General features: G+C 47.4%; 1 long non-coding RNA gene across 1 annotated transcript in view; it reads left to right on the forward strand.

The window, feature by feature from the left end:
* Positions 1-27,320, forward strand: part of LOC144752996 (uncharacterized) — a 123,793-nt gene that overhangs the window by 58,761 nt on the left and 37,712 nt on the right. The window contains exon 4 of the long non-coding RNA XR_013594165.1: positions 5,859-5,931. This is a non-coding gene — a long non-coding RNA (uncharacterized LOC144752996). The remainder of the gene's footprint in view (positions 1-5,858; positions 5,932-27,320) is intronic.

Raw genomic sequence — 27,320 nt, forward strand, 5'->3', positions numbered from 1 at the left:
CACACACACACACACACACACACACACACACACCTAGAGCCAGAGCCACACACACACACACACCCATAGCCACACACACACACACACACACACACCCAGAGCCACACACACACACACACACCCAGAGCCAAACACACACACACACCCAGAGCCACACACACACACCCAGAGCCACACACACACACACACACACCCAGAGACACACACACACACACCCAAAGCCACACACACACACCCAGAGCCACACACACACACCCAGAGCCACACACACACCCACACCCACCCAGAGCCACACACACACACCCACCCAGAGCCACACACACACACACACCCAGAGCCACACACACCCACCCAGGGAAGCAAGCACAGCGAGGGGGCAGGGAAACAAGCACAGTGAGGGGGCAGGGAAGCAAGCACAGCAAGGGGGCAGGGAAGCAAGCACAGTGAGGGGCAGGGAAGCAAGCACAGCGAGGGGGCAGGGAAGCGAGCACAGCAAGGGGGCAGGGAAGCAAGCACAGCGAGGGGGCAGGGAAGCAAGCACAGCCAGGTTGCAGGGGAGCAAGCACAGCCAGGGGAAGGGGAACTAGGGGGCGGGGAGCAAGCACAGCCAGGGGGCGGGGAAGCAAGCACAGCCAGGGGTCAGGGAAGCAAGCACGGGCAGGGAAGCAAGCACAGCCAGGGGGCAGGGAAGCAAGCACAGCCAGGGGGCAGGGAAGCAAACACAGCCAGGGGGTAGGGAAGCAAGCACAGCCAGGGGGCAGGGAAGCAAGCATAGCCATGTTTCCAGTGCTTGGCTATTCTGAACAAACCATTGGTATCCGGCCTGCCACTCAAACGAAAACAACTCCCAGAATACCTTAAATAGCTAAATGAAAACTCAGAAGTAGAAACATTATGTCCTGACTACACGAGAGAGGCTGCAATTGTAACTGCGAGGGACAAACCACCTGAACCACACAGCGCGGATCCCCTACAAAACGACAAAGTTAAATTGCCCCTGTCCAACTACCTTGCCAAGTAGCGATATTTGCTTAAAATGTTGAAAGTGACTTTGCATGTCAGAGTGTATTGCTCAATATCTAAATATAAAAAATACAAGCACACAGGACACGTGGTCCCAGTACCTGTGCCTCACAGCGCAACAGCACCTCCACGGCTACTACTTACTCCCGGGCGCTACTCACAGGACACGTGGTCCCATTACCTGTGGCTCACAGCACGGGCGCTCTCAGCTCCTACTCACGGTGCGTGCATTTGCACAACCACTGCAGAGAGCCGACAGCACCGGCCACAGTACGCGCTGAGCCCACACAGACACTTCTTACAGCCCCGACACTGGCCTCAGCACGCAAGCACAGCTGCCGCTCCCAGTACGGCCAGGACTGCCCAGACACTGCTCCCAGCACAGACCTCTGAGGCCGATACCTCTGCAGGAGCACGGAGCCCCGCACACACGTATACTGCTGGAAGCACAGACGTCACTCACAGCAGCAACTTACAGCATTTACACGTGCTCAGACCTCTTTTGTACATACAGAATCTTACCACAGACGACCCTTTTTAGACAGTTCTCTGCAGGAGCAGGGAGTGTGCCGACTTCTCTGTGTGCACAGACGCCTACCTACCTCTCCGGGCACAGACTTGTCTCTCAGCGTGGATCCCTCGGTCTCTCTCTCCCGCCCGCCCGCCCTCTCTCTCTCTCCCTAGACGCCTTTCCACGCACAGACAGACACCAACCCCAGAAGAGGATTATGCCCACACCTCACTGTCTGTACGGACACCACTGTGCACATATCCTTCTCGCAGCACCGACGCTACCTCTGCACGTGTTGTAGCAACCCAGCTTGGTTTTAACATGTGTAACTCTAAAGATAAAGATTGTCGCGGTTCCCGCTACACCACACAGACTTGGATAACTTTGAATGAAGAAACACAAAACATGTACCTACACCTCCAATATCCCTCCAACGATGGCTACACAGCTGCGGCATTCAGAAGTAAATGTGCTATAGAGAGTGCAGCAGTGCCCCTCATATCAAAGCATCTCAGACGAGTGGAGCAAAGCCTCCCCCTTTCATCAAAGCAGAGCAGCATGGCTGGAAAAACAGTGCACTGGGGGGCAGAGGCCACGAAAATCCACACACGACTATCTTACCGCTTTCATCACCCCACTCGAGAACTGACATTCATGTCCCGCTGGACAGACAAACACCACGGGTACGAGGAGAGCCATACTCGCAGCCCTGCCGCTGTCCGGACGAGGCGCTCTGCGCTGAGGAGACGCGCACACGGCGGGACCGGTGCAGGCTCACGGAGGTCCGGCACACAGAGGCAGGGCGCGCGCTCAGACCCTTTGAAGCTGCTTCTCAGAGCCCGGGAAACCCGACACCGCCTGATGTCACGGCACCGAGCACACCATTTCACATGCACCATCCACCGCATGGCACTTGAACAACAACCTCCACTCCTGGTCTCCTGCTGCATGCGTTAGTCAAAGGGAGGAACTTCAAAGGCAGGGGAGACCAGAGGAACATCACGACAGAGGCGTAATTGGTTGTGAGGGCAGGTTCTTCTCTTAGCATGGTGTAGTTACTTTACATGAACGTTTGCATGAACTGTGATACTTATGAAATGAGACCGAATCTGGAGTACGTTTGTAAGATGGCAATGCATTCTGACTATTGTATGCAAAAAAAAAAAAAAAAAAAATTTAAACATAATAGTGGATATTATTTGTCCCTATCCTGACCTGAAATGAATAAGAAATATAGGTCGGGCGGGTGTTTATTTTTTTTTAATATACTTCTTTTCTGTAGCCTGATAACTCACACTTAGGGTTACCTCACTGATATATTTGAAGCAAACAACTAAGGACTTAAAACCCCAGTTTCCAAATGCAACAGGAATCAACTGAAGATTATACAAGGAGTCACCACATAACGACTATGGAGGTTACATAAGAGCAGATGAATGAGGCGGAGCAATTGCACTAGTTTGCAATAACACAACATCTGCGTAACAGTGTTTGCTGCAGTCTTATTATAATCAATCCCCCTCAGTTCCTAAATGTGCCTGCCTATCACCCCCAAACATTCAGTGTTACGTGTGTGTGCCAGTACACAGCTTCCTTTTAACGCTGTGAATGCTGGGAGTTCAGTTGTAGTTTTAGTTCACTTCCATTGAACAAACTAGACTGATGCCCCAAACGCCGGTGATTTGTTGGATCACGGGAGGTGGTCCCGGATGACATCTGATAACCATGCCAAGGCCAACAGGTGGGCGAACCGGTATGTTATTCACAAAAAACCCATAACGACGGCGCAAAACAAAAATAAAAACAGTCATTTGTGACGCGGTTTGGACAACAAAAAAAACTCGTCTGCAAAAGAGACATTTGCAGCAAATGATTAACTCTCATGGGACAGATGGGTGGGTTTGTAAGAATGAGTTAGTGAACGATGAAAAATAATACGTATTTGAAGCGTGCAACAGTGATATCATTAACCCCCTCCACCCTCTCTTCCGCTTCAGGCCTGCACCAATGGCTGACGACTAGACTGCCTTTCCAGGCCCGAACAGCGAAGACCACGTAACGGATTGAATGCCACTGGAGTCCGCCCGGAGCCTGTCTTTACCTGGGAGGTTCGAGGCTGTAACCGCGGCTCCTCCAGCTGCAGACCAGCAACCAGGCTTCCCCACAGCATTGAAGCCACAGTTCCTTCTGTGGAAGCAGCGCAGTCACGTGATACCAACCAAAGGAATTTAAAGGCGCAGTGCTCCCCTCGGGACAGCTACCTCCCTTACAAGGACAGAATGACAAGGCCCACAGACAGGGGATTTACAAGGGTTCTCTGCCAAAAAAACAAGTCAGGTCCCGGGCCGGCAGCCAATCACAGCGCGGCCCGGGGAATGACGTCATGGAGGTGTCCCGGGCTGGCGGCCAATCACAGCGCGGCCCGGGGAATGACGTCACGGGGTGTCCCAGGCCGGCAGCCAATCACAGCGCGGCCCAGGACACACGGCAACAAGGGGCGGGACTTAAAAAAAGACCGAGAAACGCCCCCGAATCGCGTTCCGACGGGAAAAGAGTGATTGACAGCCAATCTCTTCCAATGGCTAGCCTCCATTTATGGAGCTAGCCAATGGAAGAAGGGGCGGGTTCAAGTCCCCCAAAGTGTTCTAACATTAGATTTCGCCTGTGCGAAACGCTGCTTGCGCAGCTTTCGACAGGCGAAACCTAAAAACGCTCTCAAAAGGATCACTTGGGATTAATATGAGTTACTGCATAGAGATAGTACGAATGTGATTGACAGAGCAGGGCATGGATGGGCCATAATCTGACAGACACAGCGGGGCGGTGAAATTCCCAACTCCCGACATCCTTTGCATAATGGACATGAGCGGCTGCTAAGTGGTTCAGCAGTGCCTTAGGTAAGGGCTAGAGAGGTGCTTTGGCTGTCAGAGTGCCCTACAGGCAGGCTCCCCTCTGACAGACTGGAGCTCAGCACCACTAGCAGCAATGAGCTTACCTTTCATGAGCACTGGTATCTCCTTGGCAGTGGAGAAGTGCCGGTACTCGGCAAAAATAAGAAGTACCGGTTCTCAGTACCTGTGAGTACCGGCCCATTTAAAGCACCACTTTTACCTGCTTTAAATGATTAAATGCTTTATTAGGTCTTCAGGGTTCTGTCACTGTTGCACTTTTTAGTCATTGTTTTAACTGAATTTCTATTGCTGCTGTAGGAATTTAATTAACAAACCTTTGTAGCTGGAGGTATGAAATACATCAATTGTAAAGGTCTATTTCTTACTGATAAAGTTTGTTTTAATTTGCTGAGATTGCTGAACGCAGATCCTTGGCTTCTGGTCATCTGAAAGAAGCTTTTCATCCACCGAAGCTTTTAACTGAATGCATTTTAATGCTTGGTACAGCAGTAGAGTTACAGTTTCTATCCACCATATATAATAAAGTTTCACTCATCGTAGTGAAGTGTGGGAGACACCTGTCTGCGCCCCTCTTTTCTGAAGAAGAGATGAAACGCATCATCTTGGCTGGTCCTGAGAGTGCACCCCTCAGAGTGGGAGGTTCGCAACATAATTAAAATTAATGACAATAGTTGTACTAAATTGCTACTGCCTTACAGTGCTATTGTCACACCAACAAGCACACCGTACGCACTACATGATACTTGATTGGTCAGTTTGGAAGATTCAATGACAGCCAACATGGAATCTAAAGGACTTCAAGGCGCTGCAATCTTCCAACATACTACTGGACTGACCATCAACTGCTGGGGAGTACTGGTGGGTGAACTGTGTTTTGATTGCTTTTATGACAAACAAGTGGGTTTTAATAAGGGATGTGTTAGCTGCAGAACATCTTTCTTTCTTTCTTTATTTCATTTGAAAGCAATGGTTGACATCAGACAATAACTTTGGAACACTGGAAGCTTTAAGCCAATGAGGACAAATGTAAACAATAACGTGTGGACGATAGCTGGACCACGGGAGTCCTGTCGGGTAGCATGGTATCAATTCTGAAAATCTTTAACAGCAGCCATAGGCAGGTTTAGGCAATGGCTTTCTTAAAATGATACTTTTCCCAAAGTTTTCAAAATTGGGGATAGTTAGATTTGGCACTGAGTTTGTGGATCAGGGTGTTCCACAGTTTTGGAACCACCCAACTGACACATTTCTCAGATGATGCATAGGGTGAAGAGGGATCAGATTTGAGGAAGATGGCCATATGTTTCTAGTGGGATATACTGTACGGCAAATTTCTGCAAGTATGTTGTCCTTTTGTTCCAGTAGGCCCTGTGGACTGTACGTAGTGCCTTAAATGTAATCCTGTTTTACAGCAAACAAATGATGGATCGAATGCTGACAATGCAAACCGGGGACAACGCAAGCTAGGATATTGCAGCAGGCATGGTAAGTGATTTAATTTGTTATTATTTGCCACTCGCCTTGCAGGCACCCACAGTTAGTTACCGGCCTCACCGGTGCACATACGTCAGCCGCCCCTGGATAAACATCCCAATACTTTGTGCACTGAGCTAAGTTAGTTCCTGTTGCCCTAAGGTGCAATAAACAGCCGTAGACTGTCTGATTGTTGACAAAGCTTTGCAAACAAAACAAAATTCGTCTGGTTATTATTAAAAAGCAGGTCTGTTGGCCTTTGGTCATTTCCATCAGCCGTCCGTGCCGTCTTCAGCCTCTCAGACTGCAGACAGCCGTCTTTTAACTAGTGCTAAACACAGGAAAAGCTGCAGGCGCGTGGAGGTCACGTGGTACCCTAGACAGGAGCTCGGGAAGATGGAAGAGCCTCTGGGAAAACTGTTCAAGATGGACGCACCTTTGTACTTAATGATGATGTAGCTTCCGTCTCAAAACAATGTTAAACGCCCTGTCTGTACACACTGCCCTGTGAGTGTCTGTCAACCCCGGGGGCTCATGGGAAAAGGATAAAACGGCGCATCTCATGAGAGCTCTTCACTTCCTGCTTCTGGCCGCCGGTCTGTCAAACCTCGCTTTCCTTCCTTCAGCTTTACTGAAAGCCTGCTGAGAGATAGCAGCAGGCAGCTCTGCTGAAAGACAGCAGCAGGCAGCTCTGGCGAGAGACAGAATCAGGCCTATCTGCTGAGAGACAGCAGCAGGCAGCTCTGCTGAGAGACAGCAGCAAGCCTCTCTGCTGAGAGACCTAACTAATAGCAGGCAGCTCTGCTGAGAGACAGCAGCATAAACCACCAGAAATAATTGCCAATACTGCTTTTTGTTTGAAACTTAGTCCTATGTAAAATGTGTGGACATACCATCAAACCATTTCAAGTTTATTAATTGCTTTTATTTAAATTGTTTTGAAAATAAGTTTTTTGACACATTAGCAAATGTCTAATACATGTTATTTTTCTCTGTACACCACTACTATATACAATTACATTAAACAAACTCAATTCACTCGCCACACCACATTGAAGTCAACAACTCTATAAAGAAAAAGAAAAATTCAACACCTTCCATTCACACTCATACTCATCATACCAAACAAAATTGCACTAAATGATACAAACTATTACATTCTATACAAATTTCCTTTATAGTTCTAGTTCATCCTATTTAACAAGCAAACATGTTAAATAGGATGAACTATAAAGGAAATTTGTATAGAATGTAATATTTTGTATCATTTAGTGCAATTTTGTTTGGTATGATGAGTATGAGTGTGAATGGAAGGTGTTGAATTTTCCTTTTTCTTTATAGAGTTGTTGACTTGAATGTGGTGTGGCGAGTGAATTGAGTTTGTTTAATGTAATTGTATATAGTAGTGGTGTACAGAGAAAAATAACTTCTATTAGACATTTGCTAATGTGTAAAAAATAACTTCTTTTCAAAACAATTTAAATAAAAGCAATTAATAAGCTTGAAATGGTTTGATGGTATGTCCACACATTTTACATAGGACTAAGTTTCAAACAAAAAGCAGTATTGGCAATTGTTTTTGGTGGTTTATATAATTGTGCTCAGCCTTACTGCTCAGAGCCACACCCTTTATTGTTGTTCAACAGAGAGACAGCAGCAGGCAGCTCAGCTGGAAAGCAGCTGGCAGCTCTGCTAAGAGACAGCAGCAGGCAGCTCTGCTGAGAGACAGAAGCAGGCAGCTCTGCTGAGAGAAATAGCAGCAGGCAGTTCTGCTGAGAGAAGTAGCAGCAGCAGCTAGAATTAGTAAAAATTTCAAAAATAGATTAGGCTTTATAGAATTTACACACCAATGGTGAGGACATTGACATTATAGAGTATAGAGTAAAAGCTGATTTACAGCAATTTTTCCCGATGTACGCATAACTTACGTTTGCTAAAAAGGTAAATTTACAATAATAACCAAGCGTGTGCAAACTGTCCGTAATTTCCTTTTGCATAAATACGGGACATTTTAGGAAAATCACATTGAATTACATGAAATAACGTAAGGAGCAAATATGACTTGTTAAACTTTATTTATTTTTTAGCACGAAGCGTGCACTCGCACCCAAGACTGATGCTAGGATGTACTTTGCCCTAAAAACACGCAGTGCAAAAAGATGAGAATCACGAACTAGAGCTGCTCGCATTCTGTTGGTTTGCCTTGTTCCAGTGGTCCCAAAATTGATTTTTTTTAAATCAAGCAATCCCCAACTAAGCAAAATAGCATAACAATTTAATTTTGCAAATGTTCGTGCAAATAAAATAACAGGAAATGCCGGAAAATAAACGAATTATGACAGCAGTATCTAAATTTCGCTCTGGCCTAATCTTAGCTCCCAGACCCTGATTTACAAACATTGGGGCCGATTAGGATGGCGGACGGACTTGCGTCCGTCCGCCACCCCTGAGTAGGAGGGACCGTCCGCATGGGCAGCGGCGGTCCCTCCATGGCAATTAGGATGTGACCGCCAGGGTGGCGGTCACATCCTCTATTTTTAACATTGCGGCGGGTGCAGCTTCAAGCTGCACCCGCCGCAATGTTAAAAATGCATGTGTTGCATTTACATGCACAAAGCGGCAGGCACCGCACGGTGCCTGCTGCTTTGTGTACGCAAATGCAGGGGGGTACCATAGGTACCCCCCATGTGCACCCCCCACCCCCCATTCACCCAGGGGGCCCGCAACGGGCCCCCAAAGTGAATGTCCGTATGCTTTTCCATGGCGGAAAAGCCGCCGTGGAAAAGCATACTTACACCAACATCATAATATGGCGGACGGTGTCTCATAGACACCGCCTGCCATGTTATAGCTTTTCCGCCGCGGTCGGAAGCCGACCGCGGCGGAAAAGCGGCGGACGGAATTCCAGACCCACCAGCCATCCTAATTTGGCGGTGGGTCTTTGGAGTCTCCGCCGCGGTTTTTCCGCATCCTCCAGGCCGGCGGACACTTCCGCCGGCCCGGAGGATGCGGAAAAACCGCCATCCTAATCGGCCCCTAAGTATTTACTCATTTTCTGACCAGTGGTTCCATCCTTTACTTTTGCAATATTCCTGTTTCAAGGCTATTTCACAGCTTTAGTTTAAAGTTAGTGGTAGGAACATGGAAGCACTAGATGGGAGATGGTACTAAGGGAGGAGCTTTCAGGGGCGGCTCCTCTGGCATGGCGGAGGATCTTTGCCTCACTACTTTATCGCAGTGCGAGAAGCAAAAACATAAACTGGTAATAACTTTTAGTAATTACCATTTGCTTTGCGGGCAGCGGGTGGGCGGGGCTGCTCTCAGAGCAGGGCAGTGCAGGGGAGGAGTGGTTTGCCCACTCCTGAGTGTGCAAATACTGTTTGGTAGGCCCTCTCAGGCCGCCCAGACACACACTTTATCCTTCTCCATGCAGGCTGCAATACAGCCTGCATGGAGGACATGCCCACCCCTCTAGCCCCTGGCTGAGCAGACCAATCACAACGCTGTACTGCAGTGTTGTGATTGGCTTAGGCGAGGGAGCCTGGCTGCCTGCCTCCTGTTCCTGTCGGAGGCAGGAGAGCAGGAGCAGAGAAGACGCAGGATAAGTTTAACATTTTTATTATTTATTTATTTATTTATTTTAGGAGTTTTGTATAGCGCTAGCTGGACCCAAGGTTATCGGAGCGCTTCACAACAAGTAACTTATGTGCAAGTGGGCAGTACAGAGAATATAGGGGAACATAGCGAAAGGGACAAATAAGTAGTAAAAGGTACCTGAGCATGCAGACAACGAATACATTATACGTTCCTTTAAAGAGACATAGAGCAATTGTCACCGTACCACTGTCATATTGCACAGGAAGATAAAAGCAGAGTTTCAACAGAGGTGACTTAGTAGTGTGACATGGTAATCCGCAGTCTTTGGGTTGAGAGTCTAAAGGGTTTCTTGACACAACAATAAGAGTCTCTGGGAAGTTTTCTAGAACCGAATCAGTGACATTGGTCACCTAGTTAAAGTTAGAGTGGGTGCCGGTTAAAGTACTTCCTTAGCTCCTATCTGCTCGCTTGAGAACGATCCAGAAAGAGGATTTTGACCAGGTTTTTGGATTTTGGAAACGAGGGGATCGTTCTGATGTGTGGGGGGATGGAGTTCCAGATTTTGGGAGCGTTTTCGGCAAACGATCTGGTCGCCGTTTTTTGTTTGCTCGTTTTTAGCAGGATGAGTAGAAGAGTATTGGAGCTTCTGAGGTTCCTGGACTGGCGGCTCTTTTGAGTTTGGCGGCTAGGTATTCTGGTATGCCTGTGTGGAAGGCTTTGTGTGTGAGGCAGGCGATTCTGAAGCTGGCTCGTAACTCAATTGGGAGTCATTTAAGTTCTCTGAGTGCAGGGGAGATGTGTTCGAATTTTTTAGTTCCGGTGATCATTCTGGCTGCTGCATTGAAGGTTGTTTTCAAGGGGGCGAGGTGCGATTTTGCAGTGCCAGTCAGGGCTGTGATCCCATAGTCGATTCTGGAGAGCACCAGTGCTTGGGTGGCTTGTTGAGAAAGGCGCTTTTAGCGGATCTTGTAACGTGGTTTTTCATGTCCAGTTTCGGGTCAAGGATGATACCTAGAGATTTTACCGAGTCCGCCAGTGAGATGTTGCCACTGAGGGCGTCGATAGCTTTGAGCCATTCTATAATCTGGGAGTTTTCATCTTCGTTGGAGATGAGGAGTATTTCCGTTTTCGCTTGATTGAGTGTCATGTGAATACTTGAAAGCCATTGTTGCACCTCTCTGAGCGTTGCGTTGAGTCTCTGGAGGTCCTCAATGGAGGTGATTTCTAGATATAACTGCGTGTCATCAGCATATATGTGGAAAGTGATGTTGGATTTCCTGAGTAGAGAGGTTAGGGGTTCGATGTAAATGTTGATAAGCTGAGGGGAGAGCACTGACCCTTGTGGAACACCCCTAGTAACGGGGTGGAGGTCGGATTCGAAATTTAAAATTGTTATTCTTTGTGATCGGTTGTGGAGGAAGGAGGAGAACCAGAGGAGGACCATCTCTTCAATACCAGCCCTTTCTTGTAGAACCTTGAGGAGAAGCTTTTTATCCACTGTATCGAATGCAGCCAATAGATCCATTATTATGCGCAACCTCCCCCGTGACCGCCATATATAATTGTGCTCAGCCTTACTGCTCAGAGCCACCCCCTTTATTGTTGTTCAACAGAGAGACAGCAGCAGGCAGCTCAGCTGGACAGCAGCAGGCAGCTCTGCTAAGAGACAGCAGCAGGCAGCTCTGCTGAGAGACAGAAGCAGGCAGCTCTGCTGAGAGAAATAGCAGCAGGCAGTTCTGCTGAGAGAAGTAGCAGCAGCAGCTAGAATTAGTAAAAATTTCAAAAATAGATTAGGCTTTATAGAATTTACACACCAATGGTGAGTATAGAGTAAAAGCTGATTTACAGCAATTTTTCCCGATGTACGCATAACTTACGTTTGCTAAAAAGGTGAATTTACAATAATAATCAAGCGTGTTCAGACTGTCCGTAATTTCCTTTTGCATAAATACGGGAAATTTTAGGAAAATCACATTGAATTACATGAAATAACGTAAGGAGCAAATATGGCTTGTTAAACTTTATTTATTTTTTAGCACGAAGCGTGCACTCGCACCCAAGACTGACGCGAGGATGTACTTTGCCCTAAAAACACGCAGTGCAAAAAGATGAGAATCACGAACTAGAGCTGCTCGCATTCTGTTGGTTTGCCTTGTTCCAGTGGTCCCAAAATAGATTTTTTTTAAATCAAGTAATCCCCAACTAAGCAAAATAGCATAACAATTTAATTTTGCAAATGTTCGTGCAAATAAAATAACAGGAAATGCCGGAAAATACATGAATTATGACAGCAGTATCTAAATTTCGCTCTGGCCTAATCTTAGCTCCCAGACCCTGATTTACAAACTAAGGGGCCGATTAGTATGGAGGATTTTCCGCCTCCTCCGGGCCGACGGAAGCCACCTTCGGCCCGGAGGAGGTGGAAAATCCTCTGCGGAGGCTCCAAAGACCCACCGCCAAATTAGGATGGCTGGTGGGTCTGGAATTCCGTCCGCCGCTTTTCCGCCGCGGTCGGCTTCCGACCGCGGCGGAAAAGCTATAACATGGCAGGCGGTGTCTATGAGACACCGTCCGCCATATTATGATGGTTGTGTTAAACTGCTTTTCCACGGCGGCTTTTCCGCCATGGAAAAGCATACGGACATTCACTTTGGGGGCCCGTTGCGGGCCCCCTGGGTGAATGGGGGGTGGGGGGTGCACATGGGGGGTACCTATGGTACCCCCCTGCATTTGCGTGCACAAAGCAGCAGGCACCGTGCGGTGCCTGCCGCTTTGTGCATGTAAATGTAACACATGCTTTTTTAACATTGCGGCGGGTGCAGCTTGTAGCTGCACCCGCCGCAATGTTAAATATAGAGGATGTGACCGCCACCCTGGCGGTCACATCCTAATCAGCACGGAGGGAACGCCGCAGCCCCTGCGGACGTTCCCTCCTCCTCAAGGGTGGCGGACGGACGCAAGTCCGTCCGCCATCCTAATCGGCCCCTTAGTATTTACTCATTTTCTGACCAGTGGTTCCATCCTTTACTTTTGCAATATTCCTGTTTCAAGGCTATTTCACAGCTTTAGTTTAGAGTTAGTGGTGGGAACATGGAAGCCCTAGATGGGAGATGGTGCTAAGGGAGGAGCTTTCAGGGGCAGCTCCTCTGGCATGGCGGAGGATCTTTGCCCCACTGCTTTATCGCAGTGCGAGAAGCAAAAACATAAACTGGTAATTACTTTTAGTAATTACCATTTTATGGTTGCTTTGCGGGCAGTGGGTGGGCGGGGCTGCTCTCAGAGCGGGGCAGGGCAGGGGAGGAGTGGTTTGCCCACTCCTGAGTGTGCAAATACGGTTTGGTATGCCCTCTCAGGCCACCCAGACACACACTTTATCCTTCTCCATGCAGGCTGCAATACAGCCTGCATGGAGGACATGCCCACCCCTCTAGCCCCTGGCTGAGCAGACCAATCACAACGCTGTACTGCAGTGTTGTAATTGGCTTAGGCGAGGGAGCCTGGCTGCCGGCCTCCTGTTCCTGTCGGAGGAGGGAGAGCAGGAGCAGAGAAGACGCAGGATAAGTTTAACATTTTTATTATTTAATTATTTATTTATTTTAGGAGTTTTGTATAGCGCTAGCTGGACCCGAGGTTATCGGAGCGCTTCACAACAAGTAACTTATGTGCAAGTGGGCAGTACAGAGAATATAGGGGAACATAGCGAAAGGGACAAATAAGTAGTAAAAGGTACCTGAGCATGCAGACAACGAATACATTATACGTTCCTTTACAGAGACATAGAGCAATTGTCACCTTACCACTGTCATATTGCACAGGAAGATAAAAGCAGAGTTTCAACTGAGGTGACTTAGTAGTGTGACATGGTAATCCGCAGTCTTTGGGTTGAGAATCTAAAGGGTTTCTTGACACAACAATAAGAGTCTCTGGGAAGTTTTCTAGAACCGAATCAGTGACATTGGTCACCTAGTTAAAGTTAGAGTGGGTGCCGGTTAAAGTACTTCCTTAGCTCCTATCTGCTCGCTTGAGAACGATCCAGAAAGAGGATTTTGACCAGGTTTTTGGATTTTGGAAACGAGGGGATCGTTCTGATGTGTGGGGGGATGGAGTTCCAGATTTTGGGAGCGTTTCCTGTAAACGATCTGGTCGCCGTTTTTTGTTTGCTCGTTTTTAGCAGGATGAGTAGAAGAGTATTGGAGCTTCTGAGGTTCCTGGACTGGCGGCTCTTTTGAGTTTGGCGGCTAGGTATTCTGGTATGCCTGTGTGGAAGGCTTTGTGCGTGAGGCAGGCGATTCTGAAGCTGGCTCGTAACTCAATTGGGAGCCATTTAAGTTCTCTGAGTGCAGGGGAGATGTGTTCGAATTTTTTAGTTCCGGTGATCATTCTGGCTGCTGCATTGAAGGTTGTTTTCAAGGGGGCGATGTGCGATTTTGCAGTGCCAGTCAGGGCTGTGATCCCATAGTCGATTCTGGAGAGCACCAGTGCTTGGGTGGCTTGTTGAGAAAGGCGCTTTTAGCGGATCTTGTAACGTGGTTTTTCATGTCCAGTTTCGGGTCAAGGATGATACCTAGAGATTTTACCGAGTCCGCCAGTGAGATGTTGCCACTGAGGGCGTCGATAGCTTTGACCCATTCTACAATTTGGGAGTTTTCATCTTCGTTGGAGATGAGGAGTATTTCCGTTTTCGCTTGATTGAGTCACATGTGAATACTTGAAAGCCATTGTTGCACCTCTCTGAGCGTTGCGTTGAGTCTCTGGAGGTCCTCAATGGAGGTGATTTCTAGATATAACTGCGTGTCATCAGCATATATGTGGAAAGTGATGTTGGATTTCCTGAGTAGAGAGGTCAGGGGTTCGATGTAAATGTTGAAAAGCTGAGGGGAGAGCACTGACCCTTGTGGAACACCCCTAGTAACGGGGTGGAGGTCGGATTCGAAATTTAAAATTGTTATTCTTTGTGATCGGTTGTGGAGGAAGGAGGAGAACCAGAGGAGGACCATTTCTTCAATACCAGCCCTTTCTTGTAGAACCTTGAGGAGAAGCTTTTTATCGACTGTATCGAATGCAGCCAATAGGTCCATTATTATGCGCAACCTCCCCCGTGACCGCCATATATAATTGTGCTCAGCCTTACTGCTCAGAGCCACACCCTTTATTGTTGTTCAACAGAGAGACAGCAGCAGGCAGCTCAGCTGGACAGCAGCTGGCAGCTCTGCTAAGAGACAGCAGCAGGCAGCTCTGCTAAGAGACAGCAGCAGGCAGCTCTGCTGAGAGACAGAAGCAGGCAGCTCTGATGAGAGAAATAGCAGCAGGCAGTTCTGCTGAGAGAAGTAGCAGCAGCAGCTAGAATTAGTAAAAATTTCAAAAATAGATTAGGCTTTATAGAATTTACACACCAATGGTGAGTATAGAGTAAAAGCTGATTTACAGCAATTTTTCCCGATGTACGCATAACTTACGTTTGCTAAAAAGGTGAATTTACAATAATAACCAAGCGTGTGCAAACTGTCCGTAATTTCCTTTTGCATAAATACGGGAAATTTTAGGAAAATCACATTGAATTACATGAAATAACGTAAGGAGCAAATATGGCTTGTTAAACTTTATTTATTTTTTAGCACGAAGCGTGCACTCGCACCCAAGACTGACGCGAGGATGTACTTTGCCCTAAAAACACGCAGTGCAAAAAGATGAGAATCACGAACTAGAGCTGCTCGCATTCTGTTGGTTTGCCTTGTTCCAGTGGTCCCAAAATAGATTTTTTTTAAATCAAGTAATCCCCAACTAAGCAAAATAGCATAACAATTTAATTTTGCAAATGTTCGTGCAAATAAAATAACAGGAAATGCCGGAAAATACATGAATTATGACAGCAGTATCTAAATTTCGCTCTGGCCTAATCTTAGCTCCCAGACCCTGATTTACAAACTAAGGGGCCGATTAGTATGGAGGATTTTCCGCCTCCTCCGGGCCGACGGAAGCCACCTTCGGCCCGGAGGAGGTGGAAAATCCTCTGCGGAGGCTCCAAAGACCCACCGCCAAATTAGGATGGCTGGTGGGTCTGGAATTCCGTCCGCCGCTTTTCCGCCGCGGTCGGCTTCCGACCGCGGCGGAAAAGCTATAACATGGCAGGCGGTGTCTATGAGACACCGTCCGCCATATTATGATGGTTGTGTTAAACTGCTTTTCCACGGCGGCTTTTCCGCCATGGAAAAGCATACGGACATTCACTTTGGGGGCCCGTTGCGGGCCCCCTGGGTGAATGGGGGGTGGGGGGTGCACATGGGGGGTACCTATGGTACCCCCCTGCATTTGCGTGCACAAAGCAGCAGGCACCGTGCGGTGCCTGCCGCTTTGTGCATGTAAATGTAACACATGCTTTTTTAACATTGCGGCGGGTGCAGCTTGTAGCTGCACCCGCCGCAATGTTAAATATAGAGGATGTGACCGCCACCCTGGCGGTCACATCCTAATCAGCACGGAGGGAACGCCGCAGCCCCTGCGGACGTTCCCTCCTCCTCAAGGGTGGCGGACGGACGCAAGTCCGTCCGCCATCCTAATCGGCCCCTTAGTATTTACTCATTTTCTGACCAGTGGTTCCATCCTTTACTTTTGCAATATTCCTGTTTCAAGGCTATTTCACAGCTTTAGTTTAGAGTTAGTGGTGGGAACATGGAAGCCCTAGATGGGAGATGGTGCTAAGGGAGGAGCTTTCAGGGGCAGCTCCTCTGGCATGGCGGAGGATCTTTGCCCCACTGCTTTATCGCAGTGCGAGAAGCAAAAACATAAACTGGTAATTACTTTTAGTAATTACCATTTTATGGTTGCTTTGCGGGCAGTGGGTGGGCGGGGCTGCTCTCAGAGCGGGGCAGGGCAGGGGAGGAGTGGTTTGCCCACTCCTGAGTGTGCAAATACGGTTTGGTATGCCCTCTCAGGCCACCCAGACACACACTTTATCCTTCTCCATGCAGGCTGCAATACAGCCTGCATGGAGGACATGCCCACCCCTCTAGCCCCTGGCTGAGCAGACCAATCACAACGCTGTACTGCAGTGTTGTAATTGGCTTAGGCGAGGGAGCCTGGCTGCCGGCCTCCTGTTCCTGTCGGAGGAGGGAGAGCAGGAGCAGAGAAGACGCAGGATAAGTTTAACATTTTTATTATTTAATTATTTATTTATTTTAGGAGTTTTGTATAGCGCTAGCTGGACCCGAGGTTATCGGAGCGCTTCACAACAAGTAACTTATGTGCAAGTGGGCAGTACAGAGAATATAGGGGAACATAGCGAAAGGGACAAATAAGTAGTAAAAGGTACCTGAGCATGCAGACAACGAATACATTATACGTTCCTTTACAGAGACATAGAGCAATTGTCACCTTACCACTGTCATATTGCACAGGAAGATAAAAGCAGAGTTTCAACTGAGGTGACTTAGTAGTGTGACATGGTAATCCGCAGTCTTTGGGTTGAGAATCTAAAGGGTTTCTTGACACAACAATAAGAGTCTCTGGGAAGTTTTCTAGAACCGAATCAGTGACATTGGTCACCTAGTTAAAGTTAGAGTGGGTGCCGGTTAAAGTACTTCCTTAGCTCCTATCTGCTCGCTTGAGAACGATCCAGAAAGAGGATTTTGACCAGGTTTTTGGATTTTGGAAACGAGGGGATCGTTCTGATGTGTGGGGGGATGGAGTTCCAGATTTTGGGAGCGTTTCCTGTAAACGATCTGGTCGCCGTTTTTTGTTTGCTCGTTTTTAGCAGGATGAGTAGAAGAGTATTGGAGCTTCTGAGGTTCCTGGACTGGCGGCTCTTTTGAGTTTGGCGGCTAGGTATTCTGGTATGCCTGTGTGGAAGGCTTTGTGCGTGAGGCAGGCGATTCTGAAGCTGGCTCGTAACTCAATTGGGAGCCATTTAAGTTCTCTGAGTGCAGGGGAGATGTGTTCGAATTTTTTAGTTCCGGTGATCATTCTGGCTGCTGCATTGAAGGTTGTTTTCAAGGGGGCGATGTGCGATTTTGCAGTGCCAGTCAGGGCTGTGATCCCATAGTCGATTCTGGAGAGCACCAGTGCTTGGGTGGCTTGTTGAGAAAGGCGCTTTTAGCGGATCTTGTAACGTGGTTTTTCATGTCCAGTTTCGGGTCAAGGATGATACCTGGAGATTTTACCGAGTCCGCCAGTGAGATGTTGCCACTGAGGGCGTCGATAGCTTTGACCCATTCTACAATTTGGGAGTTTTCATCTTCGTTGGAGATGAGGAGTATTTCCGTTTTCGCTTGATTGAGTCACATGTGAATACTTGAAAGCCATTGTTGCACCTCTCTGAGCGTTGCGTTGAGTCTCTGGAGGTCCTCAATGGAGGTGATTTCTAGATATAACTGCGTGTCATCGGCATATATGTGGAAAGTGATGTTGGATTTCCTGAGTAGAGAGGTCAGGGGTTCGATGTAAATGTTGAAAAGCTGAGGGGAGAGCACTGACCCTTGTGGAACACCCCTAGTAACGGGGTGGAGGTCGGATTCGAAATTTAAAATTGTTATTCTTTGTGATCGGTTGTGGAGGAAGGAGGAGAACCAGAGGAGGACCATTTCTTCAATACCAGCCCTTTCTTGTAGAACCTTGAGGAGAAGCTTTTTATCGACTGTATCGAATGCAGCCAATAGGTCCATTATTATGCGCAACCTCCCCCGTGACCGCCATATATAATTGTGCTCAGCCTTACTGCTCAGAGCCACACCCTTTATTGTTGTTCAACAGAGAGACAGCAGCAGGCAGCTCAGCTGGACAGCAGCTGGCAGCTCTGCTAAGAGACAGCAGCAGGCAGCTCTGCTAAGAGACAGCAGCAGGCAGCTCTGCTGAGAGACAGAAGCAGGCAGCTCTGATGAGAGAAATAGCAGCAGGCAGTTCTGCTGAGAGAAGTAGCAGCAGCAGCTAGAATTAGTAAAAATTTCAAAAATAGATTAGGCTTTATAGAATTTACACACCAATGGTGAGTATAGAGTAAAAGCTGATTTACAGCAATTTTTCCCGATGTACGCATAACTTACGTTTGCTAAAAAGGTGAATTTACAATAATAACCAAGCGTGTGCAAACTGTCCGTAATTTCCTTTTGCATAAATACGGGAAATTTTAGGAAAATCACATTGAATTACATGAAATAACGTAAGGAGCAAATATGGCTTGTTAAACTTTATTTATTTTTTAGCACGAAGCGTGCACTCGCACCCAAGACTGACGCGAGGATGTACTTTGCCCTAAAAACACGCAGTGCAAAAAGATGAGAATCACGAACTAGAGCTGCTCGCATTCTGTTGGTTTGCCTTGTTCCAGTGGTCCCAAAATAGATTTTTTTTAAATCAAGTAATCCCCAACTAAGCAAAATAGCATAACAATTTAATTTTGCAAATGTTCGTGCAAATAAAATAACAGGAAATGCCGGAAAATACATGAATTATGACAGCAGTATCTAAATTTCGCTCTGGCCTAATCTTAGCTCCCAGACCCTGATTTACAAACTAAGTATTTACTCATTTTCTGACCAGTGGTTCCATCCTTTACTTTTGCAATATTCCTGTTTCAAGGCTATTTCACAGCTTTAGTTTAGAGTTAGTGGTGGGAACATGGAAGCACTAGATGGGAGATGGTACTAAGGGAGGAGCTTTCAGGGGCAGCTCCTCTGGCATGGCGGAGGATCTTTGCCCCACTGCTTTATCGCAGTGCGAGAAGCAAAAACATAAACTGGTAATTACTTTTAGTAATTACCATTTTATGGTTGCTTTGCGGGCAGTGGGTGGGCGGGGCTGCTCTCAGAGCGGGGCAGGGCAGGGGAGGAGTGGTTTGCCCACTCCTGAGTGTGCAAATACGGTTTGGTAGGCCCTTTCAGGCCACCCAGACACACACTTTATCCTTCTCCATGCAGGCTGCAATACAGTCTGCATGGAGGACATGCCCACCCCTCTAGCCCCTGGCTGAGCAGACCAATCACCACGCTGTACTGAAGTGTTGTGATTGGCTTAGGCGAGGGAGCCTGGCTGCCGGCCTCCTGTTCCTGTCGGAGGAGGGAGAGCAGGAGCAGAGAAGACGCAGGATAAGTTTAACATTTTTATTATTTATTTATTTATTTATTTTAGGAGTTTTGTATAGCGCTAGCTGGACCCGAGGTTATCGGAGCGCTTCACAACAAGTAACTTATGTGCAAGTGGGCAGTACAGAGAATATAGGGGAACATAGCGAAAGGGACAAATAAGTAGTAAAAGGTACCTGAGCATGCAGACAACGAATACATTATACGTTCCTTTACAGAGACTGTGAGAAGTTGGCCTGATGTGCAGTGCTCACTATTCTAGTGATCACTATATATCAGTCCAAACAACCCTTATTGATGATTGGTTGTAAGTCAACCTTATAGACCAGCTATCCTAGTAGCATGGATACGAGCAGTCTAAGGCTAAGACTCTAGAGGGCGTGTTAAGCCAGCTGTTTTACCATCACATTACCCCTTGAACACCCAGTGAAAGGACACCACACAAGTGTTATGAAAATAAACAGTGTATTTATTAGAATCACAACAACCCTGTACTCTTTATGAGGACAGGGTGCTAGGCACACAACAAAACTCTTACGAAAATACTTAAGTTAGCACGTTATACACAAATGCCCGAGGGGCACGAAAAACCATATACTTTAAAAGTGGAATGCGAATTACTAGCAGGTAAGTAACAGTTCTAATAGGCTTTGGAATCGCTAGGACTGGACTAGGGAATCGTTAGATTACTACTAGGAGACCTAGGGGACTCGGGTGCAGAGTGTGCACTCTCACGCGGGATGCGGGACAAAGTCTATGGAGGCTAGTAAAGGCAAAGTTAGTGTTCACGGGCGAACCCGACCTGGTAGGAAGAAAACGACAGTGGATCCTGACCCTAGGATAGTGAGGCTATGCTGGGACACCGAAGTGCCGAAGTTACCTAGCCCAGGGGCTGCAGCTGCATAGGTCTGAAAAGACGTCGGGGATCTCGTTGCCGGACCAGGAGCCTGGAAGGAAGAAGTTGCTGGCAGGCGACCAGTGAAGAAAAGTTCGATGGATCCAAGCCTGGATCAAGGAAGAAGAAAACCTGAAAGCAGAGGGGACCAAGTTCTTGAATCACTAGCCAGTGATTAAGTGGGCACCAGGATGGCACCGGGCGAAGTCACCGCAGTCAGGTGAGTGGGCGCTGCTGGGCTCTGCAGTCTCTCGGACCAGGAGGCGTTGTCGGCGACCAGGATGGAGGTGCGAGCTGTCCCACGAAGGATGAAGTCGTCGGCGTCGAAGTTACCCAGGATTGGGCAACAAGCCTTGGCTAATTCAAGCCCACGCGGTGGACTCAAAATGGCGTCTTGAGTGGACCAGGAGGGTCCGGGGTGCTCCTCTATTGAGAGGGAGGCCTTTGCTGTGGTCTGGGCCCTGAAGAAGCTGAGGGCCTACTTGTTTGGCACTCACTTCACCATTCAGACAGACCATAAGCCCCTCTTGTGGCTAAATCAGATGAAGGGTGAAAACCCCAAACTGCTTAGGTGGTCCATTTCCCTACAGGGGATGGATTTTACAGTGGAGCATAGACCTGGGACTGATCACAGCAATGCTGATGGGCTCTCCAGGTATTTCCACTTAGAGCAAGAAGACTCACCTGGTCAAGGTTAGCTTATTGTCCCAAAGTTTGGGGGGGGTCATGTAGGAGAGTAGGGTCTGCAATTCGTATGACACCTTACTCGACATGTTTTGATAAAGCGATACCAGAGTTGGCACATAACCGCGAGGATTATAATGCACTTAAGAGTATATGGTATGCGATATCATGGAAACGGCTAAGGGATGGATCCCGAAAGCCGCAGACAGGCTCAGCTCATGCTAGAGCACCATCTCACACGATTCCAAGCACTCTGCCTTCAGGATTGTTAAGGCCTGCCATAGGAGTGACTGATAGGAGATCTGTGTGTCCATTTTAGGGTTAGATATAGGTATACTATATCTAAAGCAAAGGGTGAGTACACCACCTTGCCCCAGCTGTCGTGCAGCCAGTTGTGTCAGTTTTAGTTAGTCAATCCAGGGGTGGCATAATACATGCTTCAGCCCCTGGGAGACTTCTGGGTGCACCTCAGCCCTGGGTACAGGGACTTGGAGAGGGCCCAGTGCCAATTCAGTACCTGAGTACAATTTGGATAGAGAGAACAGCTAGGCTGTGGGTCTGATTAGCAGGCCCACAGCCAGGGAAAGTCGTAAACCAGTGCAGCAAAAAGCAAAAATCTGGGTGATCATAGGATTGCAGACCCTACTCTCCTACATGACCCCCCCCCAAACTTTGGGACAATAAGCTAACCTTGACCAGGTGAGTCTTCTTGCTCTAAGTGGAAATACCTGGAGAGCCCATCAGCATTGCTGTGATCAGTCCCAGGTCTATGCTCCACTGTAAAATCCATCCCCTGTAGGGAAATGGACCACCTAAGCAGTTTGGGGTTTTCACCCTTCATCTGATTTAGCCACAAGAGGGGCTTATGGTCTGTCTGAATGGTGAAGTGAGTGCCAAACAAGTAGGCCCTCAGCTTCTTCAGGGCCCAGACCACAGCAAAGGCCTCCCTCTCAATAGCTGACCAATTTTTCTCTCTGGGTGTCAACCTTCTACTAATGAAAGCAATAGGCTGATCATTACCATCAAAATTCAGTTGAGACAGAACAGCTCCCACGCCCAACTCAGAAGCATCTGTTTGGACAATGAATGGCTTGGAGTAATCTGGACTCTTGAGGATAGGTGCTGTGCACATGGCCTGCTTTAGGTCATTGAATGCTTTCTGACAGCTTGCTGTCCACTGAACTTTCTTTGGCATCTTCTTGCTTGTCAGGTCATTAAGGGGGGTCACTATGGACCCATAATTTCTGACAAACTTCCTATAGTACCCAGTCAGGCCCAAGAAAGCTCGAACCTGAGTCTGGGTGATTGGAGGAGTCCAGTCCTTGATGGCCTGTATCTAGGCTATCCGGTTTTAGGTTTAAACCTATAATAACTGATAAAACACCACTGAAAGAGAAATAGTCCTCACCAGTGAAAACATATAAACACTGAAAAAACACCTGCACAACCACAAACTAAATGCCATTCAAAGAAATAAAAAAGAGAGTTAAAGAGTCAATACAATGTAACTTTGTTACACAAGCTTGCAGCAAGTAAGCCTGGGCTAACATTATTCTGCTTTATATTGTTTCTTCTTCCTTTTGCTTTTTTTAAGTTTTGTGGTCTTTGGCCTAAAGATACAGGGTATAGAAGCATGTTTAAGGTCTTATTTAATTATTGTATAAACTGTAGAGAATCAGGAAATTTCAAAATCATATGTGATATTGTGGCTGTGTTTAATTCTTTCACTGATTGGTAAAATGGCTGGGAATCTTTCCCAATATGTGTCATCACATTTACCCACAGAAAATGGGTAAAAACCCTTGAAACATCAGCCCCCAGTTTCTAGTGAGTCAGTATTTATAGTAGGTGAATTGCCAACACCTCAGGCTTTAAACATTGAATGCAAGGTATAGTGACAAGTATATGTGAAAAGAGCGCTATCACCAAGCATCTGGGATAGTGGTGAAAACATGACACCAGACTTTTGGAAGTCATGGAATGCAAAAAGGTTCTTTCCAAGTTCAACAAAGATTGGAGTGATATTGTTTGTATCTGCAGTGATTCAGTTACGTATGTGAAAGAGTTGTGTGATGACCTGTCAAAACTGAAACTTGAGCTGAAGTTGTTCCCTGCAAGAGATCCTTGCCCGTTAGATGGTATGCTGAAAGTATCTTTACAATCTTCAGAGTTAATGAAGAATGCTATTGACTTTGTAGTCCATTCATGTGCACTGTTTTCTTATGCACAGGATCTAAAATGCAAATATTTCTCATTTTGTGCTTTGTGTGGCATCAAAGAAAGAGCCATCCCAACTGTGTCACTTAGATGACGGTTCTCAGTCCAAAAGGCTATGAATGCTATATTATCCATGTGGCAACCGTTTACAGAGGTTTTGCTGAGTGATGATGCCAAAGGCAAGAAATGTGAGGATCTTTGGTTGCACATTTATGTGAAAAAAGTACACTCTACTGCATTCTTACAGGAAAACATAACTGCTGTAGTGGACATAATGAAAAACTAGAGTCTGAAAACATCCTGGTCTGCCCAGTGTTCAGCATAATTGGTGTAGATGTGAACCATCTCCTTGAGAGTAGGATGGGTGACACCTTAGTGACTTTGGCACTGCAAACTGTTCCATGTTAAAGTATTTGCCACTTGGCAAGCAAACCAATGTTGAAGAGCAATTCAGGAACTTTTATTTTACAATGTATGAGAAATGGTTTGCATTGATGCACATAAATGTCCCTTCACCAACAATGGCATTTGAAGTCAATGAAGCCTGACTGTGGTACTCTGTACAAGTTCCAAATCCTTTCCTTAAAGGAGAATTTCTTCCGTAGTTTCAAAAGTGCTGTTTCATTTTTGACCGCTCCAATAACTCTGAGGGCATAAGTGCCCAGTTCAACATAAATGTTGCAGAACCTGCCTCGTGAATTGCAATCTTCAAGTGCACCAGTATGGGCACTCATTGAAGAAGTAGTGTATGGTAAGTTACATTTGCAAAAATAATTTGGACCTCATGTACACTATGTGTACGCTGTCTATATACCATGCACTATCAGTGCATAAAGCAAGCAATAATAAAACCAAAACATTCCATAAACACCGGAAAACACAGTTTCTGTTGTTTTTAATGGTGCGAAAATGTGTAACCACCGATAACCACTGTTATTTTACGGTATTGAAATCACTTGAAAACACTGAAAAAACCCCACCATAATTTACCAAAAATAAAAACTGAAAACAGGAAAGCCTACCTGTATCTTACTCTCCAGTGGCTGAACCTGGCCTCCACCTACAAGGTGGCCCAGGTATACAACCTGTGACTGCCCTATCTGGCACTTTGTGGCCTTGATAGTGAGGCCTGCCTTTTGCAGGGCCTCCAACACTTTCCTCAGGTGGACCAGGTGATCCTCCCAGGTGGAGCTAAAGACAGCAATATCGTCAAGATAAGCTGCACAGAAGTCATCCAGCCCAGTGAGGACTTGATTCACCAACCTTTGGAAGGTGGCAGGTGCATTTTTCAGTCCAAAGGGCATTACCACAAATTGATAATGCCCTCCAGGGGTAGAAAATGCTGTCTTGGGTTTGGCTTCCTCAGCTAACCTGATTTGCCAATACCCAGCTGTCAAATCAAATGTGCTTAAGAAGTTGGCAGAAGCCAATCTATCTATAAGTTCATCTGCTCTTGGTATTGGGTGGGCATCAGTCTTAGTGACTGCATTGAGGCCTCTGTAGTCTACGCAAAACCTCATCTCTCTCTTACCACCCTGGGTGTGAGGCTTTGGCACTAGAACTACTGGGCTAGCCCAAGGGCTATCTGAGGGCTCAATGACTCCCAGTTCCAACATTTTCTGCACTTCAGTTTTGATGCAGTCTCTAACATGATCAGGCTGTCTGTAGATTTTACTCTTGACAGGCAGACTGTCTCCAGTGTCAACATCATGGGTACACCAATCAGTTTGGCTGGGTGTCAGAGAGAACATATGTCGAAAGGATTGCAGAACTTGCCTGCAATCCTGTTGCTGATGGTCAGTGAGGCTGCCACAAAAGACAACACCATCAACTGACCCATCATCAGGATTCTGAGTGAGCAGGTCTGGGAGAGGGTCACTCTCTTCCTCCTGTCCCTCATCTGTGGCCATGAGCAAGCTCATGTCCTTCCTGTCAACATATGCCTTGAGCCTGTTAACATGGAGCACTCTGAGAGGGCTCCTGGGAGTTCCAAGGTCCACCAAGTAGGTAACCTCTCCCTTTTGCTCAATGATGGTGTGGGGCCCAGACCATTTGTCTTTCAGAGCTGCTGGGGCCACTGGCTCCAGCACCCACACCTTCTGTCCTGGCTGGTACACAGTCAGTACAGCCTTTTGGTCATGCCAAGCTTTTTGAAGTTCCTGGCTGGCCTCAAGGTTTTTAGATGCCTTTTCCATATACTCAGCCATCCTGGAGCGGAGACCAAGTACATAGTCCACTATGTTGGTTGCAGGCTTTTTGAGAGGTCTCTCCCATCCTTCCTTCACCAAACACAGGGGTCCCCTTACAGGATGCCCATACAGAGGCTCAAAAGGGCTGTAGCCAACCCCCTTCTGTGGGACCTCTCTGTAAGCAAACAAGAGGCAGGGGATCAGGACATCCCATCTTCTCCTAAGAGGTTCAGGTAGTCCATGAATCATCCCTTTCAGGGTCCTGTTGAATCTCTCAACAAGCCCATTGCATTGTGGATGATAGGGTGTGGTGAACTTGTAGTTCACACCACACTCTTTCCACATGGCAGTCAGATATCCTGACATGAAGTTTGTACCTCTGTCAGAAACGACCTCCTTAGGGAAACCCACTCTGGAGAACACTCCAACTAGGGCTCTTGCCACTACAGGGGCTGTAGTGGTCCTAAGGGGAATAGCCTCAGGATACCTGGTGGCATGGTCCACCACCACCAGTATAAACTTGTGTCCTGATGCTGTCTGGGGTTCCATTGGACCAACAATGTCAATCCCCACTCTTTCAAAGGGAACCCCCACCACAGGTAGTGGTATGAGGGGGGCCTTTGTTGTGCCACCTGACTTACCACTGGCTTGGCAAGTGACACATGAGCGACAAAACTCCTTGGTATTCTCATTCATATGGGGCCAGTGAAAGTGTGAGACAAGCCTGTCCCAAGTCTTTGTCTGACCTAAATGACCTGCAAGGGGAATCTCATGGGCCAAGGTGAGAAGGAAACCTCTCAGAGACAAGGGGATGACCAGCCTCCTGGTTGCACCAGGCTTGGGGTCTCTTGACTCAGAGTACAGGAGTCCATCTTCCCAGTATACCCTGTGGGCACCTATGGCATTCCCTGCAGCCTCAGCAGCAGCCTGCTGTCTGAGGGGTTCAAGGGAAGGGCAGCTCAACTGTTCCTTCCCCAGGTCTGCTCTGGAGGGTCCCCCTGAGCCCAGAAACTCAACTTGATCAAGTTCAAGCTCTTTAGGCTCAGTTTCCCTCAGCTCTTCTAGATCAGCCTCCTCAGAGACTTGATCCTCAACCTGGGGCAAGGGGGAAGGCAAAGCCTTACCCTTACTGCTCTTCTTCTTGGGAGGTGTCTGGTCCATAGTTTCAGGATCCAGCACCTGTTCAGTGGGGCATCTTCTGGCCTGTGACCTAGTCACAGCAAGCACATGTGCTGGCAAGCCTAACATCTCCATGTGAGTCCTCTGCTCCACTTCTGACCATTGTGATGACTCCAAATCATTGCCCAACAAACAATCAACTGGGAGGTCTGAACTGACTACAACTTTCTTTTGTCCCTTCACTCCACCCCAGGAGAAAGCCACAATTGCCACACTATGACTAGTAGTGACATTGCTGGCATTGGTCACCAGGAAATCAGTACCTGGCATGATCTGTCCAGGGTCCACAAAGTTAGGTGTCACCATGGTGACACTGGCACAAGTGTCCCTATAGGCCTGAGCCATTTTGCCATTAATCAAAGGTGTCTGCCTGTATTTGCCCAAAGTATTGGGACTTATCTCAGGGGACATATCCATATCCCCTGTACAGACAAGGACAGCCTGAGTGAGTGTGCCAACTAAGTTGTCAGACCCCTCAGTACCCAAGGTTAACCCAACTAATGCCTTGGGAGTGACACTACCACTACTGACTGTACTAGGGGGTGCAGTTGCTTTAGGAGCTGTAGT

The sequence above is a fragment of the Lissotriton helveticus genome, chromosome 5_1 (assembly GCF_964261635.1).
Source record: "Lissotriton helveticus chromosome 5_1, aLisHel1.1, whole genome shotgun sequence".
Classification (NCBI taxonomy): Eukaryota; Metazoa; Chordata; class Amphibia; order Caudata; family Salamandridae; genus Lissotriton; species Lissotriton helveticus.